This window comes from Gekko japonicus, unplaced genomic scaffold (genome assembly GCF_001447785.1).
Source record: "Gekko japonicus isolate JY-2015 unplaced genomic scaffold, Gekko_japonicus_V1.1 scaffold41, whole genome shotgun sequence".
NCBI lineage: Eukaryota > Metazoa > Chordata > Lepidosauria > Squamata > Gekkonidae > Gekko > Gekko japonicus.
In genome coordinates, this window is record NW_015170888.1 from 1,121,889 (window position 1) to 1,137,835 (window position 15,947).

Here is a 15,947-nt window from a genome sequence, read left to right on the forward strand (position 1 = left end):
TGCCATTGTAGGGGGGGGGGATTCTAAGAAACCAGTAGCCTCTGCGGGAGGGGGAAGCTAAAGGTGTTTAAAAAGGGGACTGTCCACCAATGTTCCCTCTAAGGTGTGGAGACTTGTGAGCAAAAACTCTACTTTGTGAGCTACTGGCTTTAAAGTTGTGAGCGAGCGATGTGGCTGCTGCATAAATTAGTTTGCTCTAGAGCCATCCTTCCTGAGCTAAGACAAAAATGTGTGAGCCGGAGGCTAAAAAACTGTGAGCTAGCTCACACTAGCTCAGCTTAGAGGGAACACTGCTGTCCACACCTGGAGCTCAGCCTGCTAGGACTTCGTGAGGTCCCTCACGTAGTAGCCAAACTTTCCAGGTCCCCAAGTTAATAACGGGGCGGGGGGCATTTCGAAAGCTCGCTCCAACCCCCCCCCCCACTTCACGTGCGCCCCCCGGCCCCCATTTTTAGCGACTCGGAGAGGTGGGTTGTGCCCGCGTGTTTAAAAGTCTGCTTTTGGGGTTGCGGAGCACGTGATCCGGAGCGCTTCCAAGCAGTGTTCCCGCTAAGCTGAGTTAGGTGTGAGCTAGCTCACAGTGTTATAGCCTCCAGCTCATCCATTTTTGTTTTAGCTCAGGAAGGAGGGCTCCAGAGCCAACTAATTTAGGCAGTCGCCAAATTACCTGCTCACAACTTCAATGCCAGTAGCTCACAAAGTAGAATTTTTGCTCACAAGACTCCACAGCTTAGAGGGAGCATTGCCCAAGTCGTCTCCTCTAGCCTTCCCACAGTTATGGACAAGGAGGCTAGGTTGTTAGTTTTTTAAAGGGGGTGTGTGGGTTCTAAAGGCACCTCTGGGCGATCGCGGGAGGGCGGTCAGGTCTCCTTTGCCCCTCTTGGGCAAGCAGAAGAGGGAGCGGGGAATGGGGCTTCGACACAGACACTTCAATGGAAAGACGGATTGGTATTAGAATTCCGGAGTCACGAAACCCAACGGGAGGAGATCACGTCCGCGTAGCCCCTTTAGACACCTCTGGACGCGGCTGCATCACGAATCAAAAGCCACATTCTTCACTTTCTCTTCGCCCAGCGGTGGGAAGAAACGGAAAGGCAGAAAATGAAACGCGGTCTGTAGCTGAGGTTTCTCTCCGAGCCGAGAGGGAGTCCCCCCACCCACCCCCCGCGAGCAAACTTTGGAGTTAAGCAATAGCTGACCTGCAGTCCAACTGGCCAGGAGATTCGAGGTGGGGGGGGGGAGAGAAACCATGCCTGTTTATTTGCACAAATCTTGGGAGAATCCCCCTCCCCGGCTTAAATAATTGCTCCCCTTTCCACGGACACCTTTCCGAGGCTGGGTGGGAGAATTTCTAACTTCTAAGTGTTAGAATCCCTAATTCCTGTGCGCCCCCCACCCTCCACTCCAGGCGCGGTTCCCTTTGCCCGTGAGTTGAATTCTAGCGAGAAGAAGAAACCCCGGGGTCAGCTGCGAATTAATATAAATGACTGGACGGATCCCACTGGATGATTCGACCAATATGTTTAGGTGTGAGTCCAACTGTGCGCTAGAGGGGAAGGTGGTGGGGGTAAGGTATACTTCTCTTCCCCTATAATCTTCAGACCTCTTTGCCTAATTCCTTAGATTGAAGATAGGAAGAGTTTGACCCTCAGGGTCCGAGGGAGCTGGGTTTCATTAACTCTTGAGGCCCCGGAATGGAACCCAGGTTAACGACACTACGTTATGGGTGGGAGTGTAAATACAATACAAATATATATATATATATATATATATATTGGGGGGGGAAGCGAGGTAAAAAGGAAAAACTGGGGGGAGGCGAAGTAGAGCCAATATTTACATCTTTCCCCAATTGTTTTCCCGAAAGTTAGTTCGAGTGGAAGAGGATCTCTTTGTGAATGCAGAGGGAAAACTCCATAGCCCGAGCTAACGCATATTGACTAGGGGAAGCAAGTCCTGTGAGGCACATCGGCCTTGCTCCTGCGTAAGGGTGTACGGGAGAGCAGGCTTCACCAATGGCAAACTACCACGCATAGGCAGGGTTTGAGTTGGAGCTTTAAAAGAACTATGCTAATAGCGTTCTAGTACCTCTAGTCCCTGTCTGTCTCTTTTCTTCATGGAATCCTTTCCGGCAGATGAAGGGGAGAGGATCACGTAGAAGGGAGACATTCTCTTTATTCAAGGGAAGAAAACTTACCTGTTTGGAAAACCTGTAGTTTACCTCTGCAGCCCGGTATTTATTGGAATCAATTAATTCACCGAGGAGTCAGGAGAAATAAAATGGCAGTTAATAGATCAACCCCCAACCCTTTTATAAACTTATAGTAATATGTGGCCCAGCGTCAATATTTATTATATATAGGGATTCCCTACATCTCAAAGGTCTTTCAGCTGACAGGGACAGCTATGTTTCTGGGTGCTGAATTGTTCAATATTTTGAAGGTGTTAAGATTCACCAGTCCCTCCCCCCACTTTCTCAACACAGCGAGAGGCACGGAAACCAAAAATGTGAAAGAATTGTCAACTTGGTCTCTGTCACCAGACTTTTAGAATATTTTTTTCCCTCTTCTGATCTTCACCCAAATTAATTCCTTCAGTGCTATTTCATTCAACGACATATTTTTAAAAAGCAGGTTCTATTCCATACACACACACACACACACACACACACACACACACACACACTCTTCCAAAATACTCTCATCTACATATTTAAATAGTGTGTTCCTCTCTTGAAAAGAGAGGCCACTCCACTTCCATGTGGAGTGTAAATTGCCGTGTATCTACTTTTTATATGCAACACACAGTCTTTTTGGTAACCCGAGACTGATTCATTCTTTCCAGGGGCTTCAGGTGTTCTGGGCCAGTGTGTGTTCAAAAGCAAAGTCGCCTCAACAGCTTACAGATCTCTGGTTTCTCCCCCCCCCCCTTAAAATTTTGTCACATTGTTGAAAGTAAAATTGGACTGGGTGCTTCTGCATGCACCTAACATACCATGCAGATACTGAACGTATAGCAGCCTTGATACATTCAAAATGGCATTTTATCATTTTCGATGGCCTAGGCCAGCCTTTACCTAAACAAAGGTACAGCATTTAGGTTTCAGGACAAACGTGCATTGGCCCATAAGGAGGTACATAGCGATGAAACTGCTTTATGAATTTAGTAGATGAATTGATTTGAAAGCGTGCAGCCTCTTACCATTCCTCATGGCTTGTTCATTTTGCCGTCAAAACTCTAGGATTTCCCGGCAAATATTTTAAGTGTCTCTTAGATCTGTTTCCTCCACTAAAGTAAGAAGAACTCTTCTCAAACAAGGGTCCAATTCTGTCAGCCATAAGAGTTTTAAAAGAACTCTTGTTTAGCATCTCCTTACAGCTTTCCAGTGACACTAACTTTGGTATCAAGGACTAATTCTGTGTTCTTGTTTTTTTAAATTAATTATTTCCCCGTTATCCCTAAATGATCTTGCCTGTTTGAGGTAAATTAGATGGAGATGGTATCACTTGGAAGGCTTAAAGTTAGATTTGGTAACAATAAAACACAAGTTTTCAGACTCTGTGAAAAAAATGACATCTGCTGATCTCTGACAAGATGGTAGTGAAATATGTTTTCAGAAAAAGAAGTCTGAAACACCAGTTATAGGTCTGCTTCTTCCAAATCTGGGGGTCCTTAAAATCTGTCCCCTATGTTATAATCCCATAATCTCTGTGTGTGTGTGTGTGTGTGTGTGTGTGTGTAATATGTGAACCACTGAGCAATTAAAGAATTTAGAGTTGATTAATAATGATCCCTTTTGCATCAGTTAATGGATTGATCAATGGAGTCATTTGTATGTTACTCAAAAGTCAAAAGACAGTGCTGAAGATAGCATGGAAAAACTTGTAATGTAATAACAGTTTCATTCCCTGTTACAGTAAAACACCAGCACGCACACACACACTCAATCAATTTATCATCTGATTAATCAGATACACACAGACATGTGTATCTCTCTCTCTCTCTCTCTCTCTCTCTCTAATATATATATATATATAAGTTTTGCATGAAAATCTGCAGTTGTATTGCTTAAAAAGGGCCCTCTCAGATTAATCAGATAGTAAATTGATTGCCCTAATGTTTAAACCAATATGCCAATTCAAGCACACATATAATGTGAAAAAAAAATACCCAGCTGATAAAAACTCTGTTTAGCAACAGACAACAGGTCATTGGTTTCTGCTGTCTTACAGTTCAGATATCCAGAGTCTTATCTATGAATTAGGGTATAGTCCAACTGGGAAATTCTCCTGCACAATGCCCACTGAAATGAATCCAAGGAGCTCTGCTTGCACTCAGTATCTACCATTCTGAAAGATGTTTTGGCAAGGCTTTTTGGATCTGCAACTATTTTTCTTTAAGATTATCAGTATCTTTCCTATTCTGGTAGCCCAAATCAGATCTGTCGTTTCAGGATTATCAAATTATGTGATAGAAATAATGAGATTCTCTTATGAGACCATGAAGCTGTCCTTTTAATTTTTTTTTCTCCCGTTGAAAGGACATAAATATATTTTATTTAAAGGGCAAATATATTTGGCAGGCTTCACACGACTGAAAAGCTACAGGTATCTCAAACTGCACACACTGCAAATCTTCATGGCATAATTTGGCCCAGGCATTTAACTTTGAAAGCACCTGAAATGTGTCAGATAAAAAGGTCCATTTGTTTGGTGCAACGTGGGCATTTTTCAGGTCCTGATGTCAGTGTTTCAAATAGCTGGCCAGTTCAATGCTAGTATTTGAATGCTTGGCTGTTTTGAAAATAAATGCTTGGTTGGCAGAGGGCAAGGCACTTCCCCATTATTGTTATCTCTTAAATCTTTTAATAGATCTAAATTTCGGTACAACAAAACTTCTTTTTTTTTTTAAACCAGAGAGCTTGTGGGTTTCTGCCACACCCACATGACGTTTTCTTAATAATAAAACAAGACGAAACCATACCCCTGGTTGAAGGAAAGTAGGGCGAATGTTGAATATGGTTCATATTACGGAGCCTTTGACCTCTCCGCTGTTGACGGCAAAGTGTCAGATGTTTGCCGCACACTGTATGTAAAGCAAAGAAGTCGGCTTTCTATTCGACAAACTTTCTGGGCAGCGCTTATCTGCATGGCACGACTTCGGTAACATATGTTCTGCAATGTCGGTCTCCGGAACTGAAGCCCGATTAAAAAGTCCTGTGCAATGATCCCTCTAGGCTGTGGAGTCCTGTGAGCAAAAATTCTACTTTGTGAGCCACTGGCATTAAAGTTGCGAGCGAGTGATTTGGCTTCGGTATAAATCAGTTTGCTCTGGAGCCCTCCTCCCTGAGCGAAGACGAAAATGTGTGAACTGGAGGCTAAAAACGGTGAGCTAGCTCACACTAACTCAGCTTAGAGGGAACAGTGGCTCCTGTGTAGCACAGTCCTCTGAAGTCAGAGCATAGAGGCCTCACTTGGTCTCTTTCAAACTTTCCTCATCAGCCAAGGAACCCTTGCCGGTCCGCCACATTTTTGCAGAGGGTTTAGAGGATTTTTTGGCGGTGAGAAGGGGTCAACGTCCCAGCCAACATCTGGCAACCCCACAGGGTTCCAAGGTGAGAGATGAACAGAGGTAGTTGGCCATTGCCTGCTTCTGCATAGCAACCCTGGACTTCCTTGGTGGTCTCCCATCCAAATACTAACCAGGACTGACCCTGCTTAGCTTCTGAGATCTGACAAGCGTGGTCAAACCTGGGCCATCCAGGTAAGGGCTGAGTCCTTTCTACTGCTTATTTATTCAGATATTTAGACCCTCCTTTCCGCCCCAGCAGGGACCAACTGTGGCTTACGATATTGTCCTTTCTCCCCATCTCCCGTTACATCCTTTCAACAAGAACTCTGTCAGGTGGGTTCGGCCGAGAGAGTGAATTAGCCACAGTCGCTTCCATGGCAGAATCGGGATTCAAACCCAGGTCTTGTCTGACACTCCGACCACTAGGCCACAATGGCTTTCCAATGGAGTGATGGCCTGCTGGTGGCCCACAAAGGTGATCTGATCTGGAAATGCAAGTTTATCTGGTTCCAGTTTGGAACAACAGACAGTATTTGCCCACCGTTTCATTTGTCAGGGAAAGCGAAAGGTTTGCAAGGCACAGGAAGAGTCCAGGAATTCTGATGTTGCTTTGCTGATTTTGATTTTATTTGTTACATGTAGCCCTGACCCAAATGGCCTGAGCAGGGCCAGCCCCAGCTTAATTTGCACCCTAGGCGAGGATCCCTTCTGGTGCCCCCTCCCCCCGCGTTAACCAATTTTCAAAAATAAATGCATTTTAGGAAGAATGAAAAACACAAATAATCAAGAAACTCCCAGAGTACGGGGCCTGGTGCTGTTTGGCACCCCTAAGGGCCAGCCCGCTCTAGGTGATCGCCTAGTTCACCTAGTGAGTGAGCCGGCCCTGGGCCTGAGCTAGCTTGATCTCATTAGATCCCACAAGCAAAGCTGGCTCAGCCCTGGTCAGAACTTGGATGGGAGTCACCAAGGAATTCTAGGGCAGCTATATAGAGGTTGGTTAGACAGTGTCATAGATGCAACGAGCATGAAGCTGAGCAAACTTCAGAGGATGGCGTAAGACCGGAAGGCCTGGCGTGAGCTGGTCCATGGGGTTGCAAAGAGTCGGACTCGACTGTGCGACTGAACAACAACAACATATAGAGGAAGGCACTGGCAAACCACAGCTGTTAGTCTGCCAGTTTGGTGTAGTGGAGTGTGGACTCTGACCTGGGAGAACCGCGTTTGATTCCCCACTCCTCCACTTGCAGCTGCTGGTGTGACCTTGGGTCAGTCACAAGTTCTTTCGGCTGTTCCCTCACGAGCAGTCCTCAAAAGAGCCAGTGTTCCCTCTAAGCTGAGTGAGTGTGAGCTAGCTCACAGAGTTTTAGCCTCCGGCTCACACATTTTTATCTTAGCTCAGGAAGGATGGCTTCAGAGCAAATTAATGTCTGCAGTAGCCAAATCACTCACTCACAGCTTTAATTCCAGTAGCTCCACATCTTAGAGGGAGCATTGCTCTCAGCCCCACCTACCTCACAGGGTGTCTGTTGTGAGGAGGGGAAGGGAAAGGAGGTTGTAAACTGTTCTGAGACTCTGAGGGAAGGGCGGGTTATAGATCCAATTTCTTCTCCTTCTTCTTGCCTTGAAAACTCTAGTATTGCCATGAGTTTGCTGCAATTTGACAGCACTTTACATACACATATACACACACACACAGAGGTCATCTGTTAGGGTCCACATTTGTAGGTAATTCTGTGTTTCTGGAGGCTGCTACCAGGGCTACCCAGAACTATCCCAAGACCCCAGAAAAAGGTTCTCTTTTACCCCTTACACCAAGGGAATGGCAACAATTCAGTGACAGAGCATCTACGTCATATACAGAAGGTCTCAGGTTCAATCCTTGGCATCTACACTTACAGGATCAAGCAGTAGGGGATGCAGCAGGCCTCTGCTTGAGACCCTGGAGAACCACGACCTGAGTAGACAATACTAACCTTGAGGGACCAGTGGTCTCATTTGGTAAAAGGTGGCTTCATTCAGGCAGGAGCCGTGGCGTTGTGGTAGAACATCAGCCTTGCATGTAGAAGCTTCCCAGTTCAGTCTTTGGCACCACTAGTTAGAGGGATCAGGTAGTGAGTGATGTGAAAGGCCTCGACGGCCAGTCAAAGCATGGACAATCGTTGGACTTAGTATAAGGCAGCTTCACATCTTCAAGGTCTGTTCAGCACCACTAGAGCACCTAAGTCGAATGCTATATGAGGACAAAGCTGCACAACTCACTATTAGCAAGAAGGCCCCCCAAATGAGCAAACTCTATGTGCACTGCATCTGTTTCCCCCGCCATATTCCTCATGTCTAGGGGACCTCCAGGGAGCTCAGGGAACGGTCTTCTCCAATTTATCCTAACGCCAGTCCTGTGAGGTAGTCTAGGCCGAAGTGTAATGACGGACCCACAGCAAGATTCCCCCTCTCCCTTCCCCTTGACAAAATCACACACCATGGGTACTGTGCCCAGTCAGGGTTGCCAGGTCTGGGTTGGAAAATACCTGGAGACTTTGGGGGGTGGATCCAGGAGAGGGGGGGCTTGGAGAGGGGAGGGGCCTCGGCATCGTACAAGGCCGTAGAAGCCACCCTTCAAAGCAGCCATTTTTCTCCAGGGGAGCTGATCTCTGTCAGCTGGAGATCAGTTGTAGAAGCGGGAGATCCCCAGATCCCACCTGGAAGCCGGCAACCCTATGCCCAGTCCTTGGGGTCTCTAGGGCAATCTGCCCCCCGCCCCATTTTCCCCTCTGGCATTATGGATCAATGGCAGCATTTAAGTGTGAAGACACCCCCCCCCCAACATCCACAACCCATGATAGTGGAGGCTGCGTTCTATCTCTTCTGATAAACTATTATGTCTTTCTCTCTCTCTCTCTCTGTGTGTGTGTGTGTGTGTTTACGGTGGGATATGCTTTTTTTTAATGGTGGCGCTGATACAAAAGGCCCCACCCATCCGGTGATCAAACCACTGAGATTTCAGCTATCGGTAACGGAAGGCAAATCAGCAGAGAAAAATCAGGATGATCAAAGGCAACGATTCGAGATTATAGAGAATTATTTTAGGGGGGGGGGCAAGCGGTGGTTGGAATTAGGAGGAACACAATGGTGCTTTTTCTTGTTCCTTCCCTCTCCTTTCTCCTTACTCTCCCGGCGCTGCCAACTTTTATGATATTTCTTCCCTCCTCCCTCTCCTTTCTACTATCTGCCTTTGTGCCTTCAGGGGCAGTGAAAGAAGACTGCCGATTCTAGATTGGTTTTAGAGTTTGCTTTGCTGATGATGGATTACCATGTCAATTTAAACAGCATAGGATTAATTTGTTTCAATGATTTCTCTTTAGGCTGAATGCCAGTTCTTTTCTTTTTCTCTCCCCTCCTCTCTATCTCTCTCCTTGCTCTTCAGAATAAGAATAAAAAAAAAGGAGGGGTGTTTTGGAATATCTCTACCCACTACCCAAACCCTTTCAATATTCCCCCCCTTTTAAGGAGACCATAATAGAACTCGACAAGTTAGGAGTTGGGTTGCCAGCGAGTCTCTGGTTTGCGTGTTTTTTTTATCTCATTCGCAAAGGCCGCAGCCTCCCGTCACTCACATTAAAATGAAATTGGATCCAACATTTATTCAATAAATACTTCTCTTGTAGGTAATCCAGAGCAGAGTGCTTTTGACACATAAGGACTTAATTTGTCTCGGATAAGAAGTTATTAATATGGCACATTTAAGCTTGCCACCTACAATAAGGTCGTTTAGATCTTTTAACGCAATTCAGGGAAAGAAGGGTGCTTGAGGGAAAAGCAAAGTTTGTGAGGCGTTCTTTGGCGGGGGCGTGGGGGGGAGGACAGCAATTAGAGTGGGGGGGGGACAAGGCCCAGATCGCAAAGCTAGGTCTGCACGGTGAATGCTGCTCGCTCTGTGATACCCTGGCTGGCTTTTGGTATAGAATGTTGCTTTGGAACCTCAGTTCCCCATCCATGAAATGGGAACAGCTGTGACCCCAAATTCTGAGAGGACGAACGAGCCCTTTTTATATGTAGAAGGGAATGTTGCCCTTTCTCTAAAATACCATGGGGAAAAATGTGATATTAATTTAATTAATTTAATGTGACGGCCGACAATCTTAAGCAGAGTTAAGTTTATTGAAGCCAACGGGTTTAAAATAGGGTTTCCAGGTCTGAGCTGGGAAATACCTGGAGACTTTGGGGGTGGATCCCAGAGAGGGTGGGGCTTGGGAAGGGGAGGGGCCTCAGCCTGGGACAATGCTATAGAGTCCACCCTTCCAGGCAGCCATTTTCTCCAGGGGAGCTGGAGATCAGTTGTAAAAGCAGGAGATCTCCAGGCCCCACCTGGAGGCTGGCAACCCTATTCTAAAAGGTGTACAACTCCGATTAGGATTGTTCTGCAAATCTCCCAGTCTGCAAAGTCCTATGAAGACCAACCCTAAATAGGTCTACTCAGGACCCTACTCAACTCTGTTCGGTGTGGTTTACTCCCAGGAAAGGGTTCTTACTTAGGATGACACTGCCATTGTTCACCGTTTGGTGAGGGCCATCTCTTTATGGCAAATTATGATTGAGTAAAACTTAATTCTTTCTTTTTCAGCATCCCAAGTGTAAGGAGCAAGTACACGCACGGTGACTTTTAAGTATGCGATCTTAGAAAGGGTTCGGTAAAGGTGGTGGAGGGATAATAGGGAAAAATTCATGGCCTTTATTACTGCCTGCCTGCCTGTTTACTTATATTTATTTATTTTATTTATTATTAAATTTATACCCCGCCCTACCCAGCCATGGCCGGCTCAGGGCAGCTTACAACAAGAATAAAACCATAATAAATAACTTAAACATAAAACAATTCAACATTAAAAAGGTATGAACAGATTGACATTTCAAAGTTAAATTTACATTTAAGTTTAAGATGGCGGTCGGCTTTCATTGTACCATCTTAGTGATCGACCCAGATCTAACATTGTGTAGCTGGCACAGGCTGATCGGGAACATGGTTCTCCCTTGGGGTGGCTCCTAATTGAAAGCCTGGTGGAAGAGCTCCGTCTTGCAGGCCCTGCGGAACTGCACAAGGTCCCACCAGGGCCCTGATCTCCTCCGGGAGCTCATTCCTACCTACCTACCTACCTACCTACCTACATCTATATATCCGTCTATCTATCTATCTATCTATCTATCTATCTATCTATCTATCTATCTATCTATCTATCATCCATCCATCCATCCATCCATCCATCTATCCATCTATCCATTTATCCATCCATCCATCCATCCGTCCATCCGTTCATCCATCCATCCGTCCACCATATTTGCAAGCTTTTCAAGGAGCTTTTTACAACTTATCTCAGCAGTTTTCCAAACAGTCCTTCAAGATCGCTCAGCATGATCATCCCCATATTGGGTTGAGGATTGTACTGGACTGCCTGCTGAATTTATGACAGAAGCAGGATTTGAACTGGTACCTTCCTGATTGACAGTTCTATCTCCTATGGTGCCTTTCTAAGCAGAGTTATACCCTTAATGTTTATTCTCCATTTTTCTCCTCAAAAGGACTCAGCGCATGATAATAATAACAATAATGATGACAACAACAATAATATTAAAAATGTGGAATTAGATAGATTCATGGAAGATAAGACCATCAATGGCTACTAGCCATAGTGACCGAGGGAAACCTCCACATTCAGAGTTACTAAGCCTCTGAATCCCAGAGCCAGGAGGCAACCTCAGGAGAAGGCCCCGGCATTTATGCCCTGTTGTTTTCCCTCTGGAGGAACTGGTTGGCTACTGTGTGAGACAGGATGCTGGACTAGATGGACTACTGGTCTGATCCAGCAGGGCTCTTCTTATGTTATTATGAAGGCCTCGGCGTCTATGACCTGTTGTTGGCTCTCCAGAGGAACTGGTTGGCCACCACGTGAGACAGGATGCTGGACTAGGTGGACTATTGGTCTGAGCCAGATGGGCTCTTCTGATGTTCCTATGAATTTAATAATAACTGCATGCTGTCAAGTCGCAACCAACTCATGGTGACCCCAAGACCATGGGCAGCTTACAAAAACAGGGGGGGAAATCAGTTTAAATAAAACAAAGAAAAAAGCCCATGGACTTCAAATTAACTTAGAAGGGCATAATTCTATGCATGGCGGCACAGTTAACCGCTGAGCTTTGCCAGACTTGGACATCATTAGTAGTACAGATAATGTATTCACGTTTCACGGACAGTGTGATACCATACAAACGTACTTGCCATTTCTGTGGCGTTTTCAGTCTTCAAAGCACTTTATACGTTGTAATCTCGACAACCAGCCTGTACGTTGTAGGCCAATATCATTATTCCTCACAGTGCAAATGGGAGCTGCTCGAGAGGGGATGCATGGTGGCAGACAGGGGTCATTTTGGGGGGGGACGCGGGGGGACGCCATCCCCCCGGGTGAGGTGCGGGAGGGCGGGGCCTGGAGCTCCCTGCTGGTGCCCGCTGGAGGTCGCCGCCGGCTGTGGGGAGGACACACTTCCGGTGATGTCAGGGGGTGTGGCATATGCTAATGAGTTATGCTAATGAGTCCCCCTAGCTCTTTTCCTACGAAATGACCCCTGGTGGCAGATTTCAGATTTGCACCGGGTACCGTTCGGACCACGATTCGTTCTCTTTGCCTCTAAACTGCACCAAGGAGACATTTTTTTTTTAAATGTTTGTTGTAGGAGTTCCGGAGGGGAATGCTGACGGGAGAGGCCCAGGGGCAGATCCGTATATCCTCTAGAGGCAGGAAAACGAGATTCAAAATGTTCAAGAGACCGTTTTCAAAGTCTCCTGGCTAAGGATCTTCCCCACGTAGCAGCAGAACGTGCCCAGACTCCATAGAGACGTATGCAAAAGGTAACGCTTTCATAGGCCTGTGGATGTCTGTATACATGCGGGAAGTGTGTACAGATCGCGTGAATCAAGTCTCTGTGCTCCCTGTATTGACGGACGGAGCATTGGATTTGTACCTTGCAAGGTTAGGTCTGCTCTTCCGCAGAGCAGAAAGGATACTCGGCAAAACAGGTGAGTTGGCGAACTATTCCACAGTGACTGGCATTCCCCCCCTCCCCCGTCTCTCTAGTGGGTGTTCCTTTATGATTTATTTACTTTATTTAAACCTCACATTTTCCCCCAATGGGGACCCAGAGTGGATTACATTGTTCTCCTCGCCTCCATTTTATACTCACAACAACCCTGTGCGGTAGGTCGTTTGTGCTGAGAGTGCAGGCATGATCACACGAGCAGTTTGGCCCGACATAGCCACCCCTCCCCTCCGGATTAAATGGGCACAGTCACACGGCCACGTCCTTCAGGCGTTCCCCCGGCATACTCAGCCCCTCATAGGACAACTCGGAGCCAGGTTAAGAAGGCACCACATCACAAGTAGTGTTTTTGGTTCCTTGCGCATTCTTTGCGCACAGCCGAATGTCTGAACGTGGAGGAGCACATGCAGACTGGATTGGCAGTCTGAACCCGCAGATCTGTTCCCACTGATAGGGTGGTTTTTTGTGTGTGGAGGTTTTGCCTATAGATGCATGAGTGCACTTGCACCTGTGCACACGAGCACATGAGCACATGAGCGTGCACATGAGCACATGAGTGTGCACACGAGTGCATACATACCCACATGCATTTTTTAAAAAAACCCTGACCAGGCAGTGCACTCCATTGCTGGGACGCTGCAGTAATGTGGGTGCTTGACCACAGGATGTCCGCATGGGTAACCTGCAGCAGGGTGTGCTGTCTGGATGATACGCCCCCAACACTTTAAACCAGTACAATTAGAAGTGGTGCCATATTGTGCCAAGCCACCAGTGTGACCACACCCTGTGTTCCTGCTCAAAGTCACCCGCTGAGATCCCATGGCAAAATGGAGATTTGCACCTGGGCCACCCAGATCTCGCTCCCGACATTCTCACCACTACTCTGTGCTGGCTCCGCTGTGGATACAGACGCAGAAGAGGCACAGACGCCAAAGCCGCTGGGGGCCAGCTTCCAAAGGATGTGACCCAGTCGCTGTTCCATGTTCCGATTCCACGCTAACGAATGGAGACTCAAAACGACCCCATTTAAATTCTGAGGCTTCTTTGGCAAAACACACACACAGCCATTTTGCATCCATCTTGTTTGCCCACCTCAAAGATCCCGGGGCATAATCCGTCTTTAAATATGATTGGTCTAATTTGACGGAGCAATATTTGTTCACGCCTTGGAAGCTAATATAAAGACAACAAGGAAGGGTGGGAGTCCCCTGAGCGCTATGGGGGTGATTGGTGCAGCTGCATTAACCTCCAGTTGCGTCTTGTAGCGGAGTTGGAGAGCGGGACTCAAGTGGAATTTGCCAGATGTGTACTTTTTTTTTTAAAGAAAAGGATTTGAATTCTCAGCACTCATCTGAACCAAGGGGACATGAGAGAGGTTCATAAAATTACACATGGGATAGACCAACTGGAAAAGAGAGAGTTTTTCCTCTCTGTCCCATAGTACTAGAAATATGGGAGCACTCAATGAAGTTAAAGGCAATAGATTCAGGAGACACAAGGAAACACTTCTTCCCTCACTGAGTCATTAAATGGCAGGATGTATGTAGTGGCTCAAGTGGTTAAGACGCTGAACTGCAGGCTGTGGAAGTTCAGTAGTTCAGCAGTTCGAGACCCGGGTGTGCTGCATGATGGACTGAGCTCCCGTCTCTAGTTCCAGCTCCTGCCAACCTAGCAGTTCGAAACAAAGAAATTGCAAGTAGATAAATAGGTACCACTTTGGTGGGAAGGTAACAGTGTTCCGTGCGCCTTGGTGTTTAGTCATGCTGGCCACATGACCACGGAAATGTCTTCGGACAGCGCTGGCTCTTCGGCTTTGAAACGGAGATGAGCACTGCAACCCTAGAGTCGGACGCGACTGGCTTTCGAGCAAGGGAACCTTTACCTTTACCTTTTATGTAGTGATAGCCACAAGCATAGGTGGCTTCAAAAGGGGGTTAGAGGGGTTAAGGGTGGGGAGATCCTTCAGTGGTGAGATCCGATCCATGGTGAGTAAAGAGAACCTCTGTGCTAGGAAGCCACATTGGAGGAGGAGGAGAGATTGGATTTATACCCCGCCCTTCACTATCCGAAGGAGTCTCAGAGCAGTTTACAATCTCCTTTCCCTTTCTCTCCCCACAACAGGTGGCCTGAGAGGTAGGTGGGGCTGAGAGAGCTCTCTCAAGAACTGCCCTTGAGAGAACAGCACTGAAAGAACTCAGGACGGACCCAAGGTCACACCAGCAGCGGTATGTGTAGGAGTGGGGAATCAAACCTGGTTCTCCCAGATCAGAGTCCGCACTCCTAACCATTACACCAAACCTTGGCCTCTATGCCCCTCTTGTTGCATCTCCAGGACAACTGGTTGGCCACTGTCTGAAACAGGATGCTGGACTAGATGGGCCACTAGACTGATCCAGCTGGGCTTTTCATATGTTTTTTATGTTCATATCCTACTAGTCAACTTTGGGGTTCCAGATAACTTGTTTTTAGAGATCACATCTACAAGACCTTTTCCTCCATCCTTAAAAATGAGTCCTGAGATTGGAGCTGCCACTCAGTTGAAACGGAGAAACTGTACCAAGATCAGTGTTCCCTCTAAGCTGAGTTATAGTGAGCTAGCTCACAGTTTTGTAGCCTCCGGCTCACACAGTTTTGTCTTAGCTCAGGAAGGGAGGGCTCCAGAGCAAACTAATTTATGCGGCGGCCAAATGGCTCACTCACAACTTTAATGCCAGGAGCTCACAAAGTAGAATTTTTGCTCACGAGACACCACAGCTTAGAGGGAACATTGACCATGATTGTCCATATCAGCATGGTGTAGCAGTTAGGGTGCTGGATTAGGATCCGGGAGAGTCCGGTTTGTGTCCCCATTCTGCCCTGGGGGCTCACTGGGTGTCTCTTGGGCCCCTCCTTCGCTCTCACCCGAATCTAACTAACAGGACCGTTGTTGTGAGAATAAAATAGAGAAGGGGGAAATGAGGTTGTAAATGGCTATGGGCTCCCATTGGGGAGAAAAGCAAGGCACCGACCATTTGCCTAAACAAGTACGTACATACTAACATTCCATGTGGCATTTCAGTAGCTCAAGAAAGTGCCCTGAAGTCACGGCTGACATGGTGACCCTGTAGGGTTTTCAGGGCAAGAGACATTCAGAGGTGGTTTGCCATGGCCTGCCTCTGTGTAGTGACCCTGATATTTCTTGGTGGCTGTTTCTTCTTCTTCTTCTTCTTCTTCTTCTTCTTCTTCTTCTTCTTCTTCTTCTTCTTCTTCTTCTTCTTCTTCTTCTTCTTCTTCTTCTTCTTCTTCTTCTTCTT

General features: G+C 46.8%; 1 long non-coding RNA gene across 2 annotated transcripts in view; it reads left to right on the forward strand.

Annotated features, from left to right (window-relative positions):
* LOC107116482 overlaps positions 1-15,947 on the forward strand; it is a 52,472-nt gene that overhangs the window by 9,733 nt on the left and 26,792 nt on the right. For both annotated transcript variants that reach the window (XR_001482709.1, XR_001482708.1), the window contains exon 2: positions 12,292-12,466. This is a non-coding gene — a long non-coding RNA (uncharacterized LOC107116482). The remainder of the gene's footprint in view (positions 1-12,291; positions 12,467-15,947) is intronic.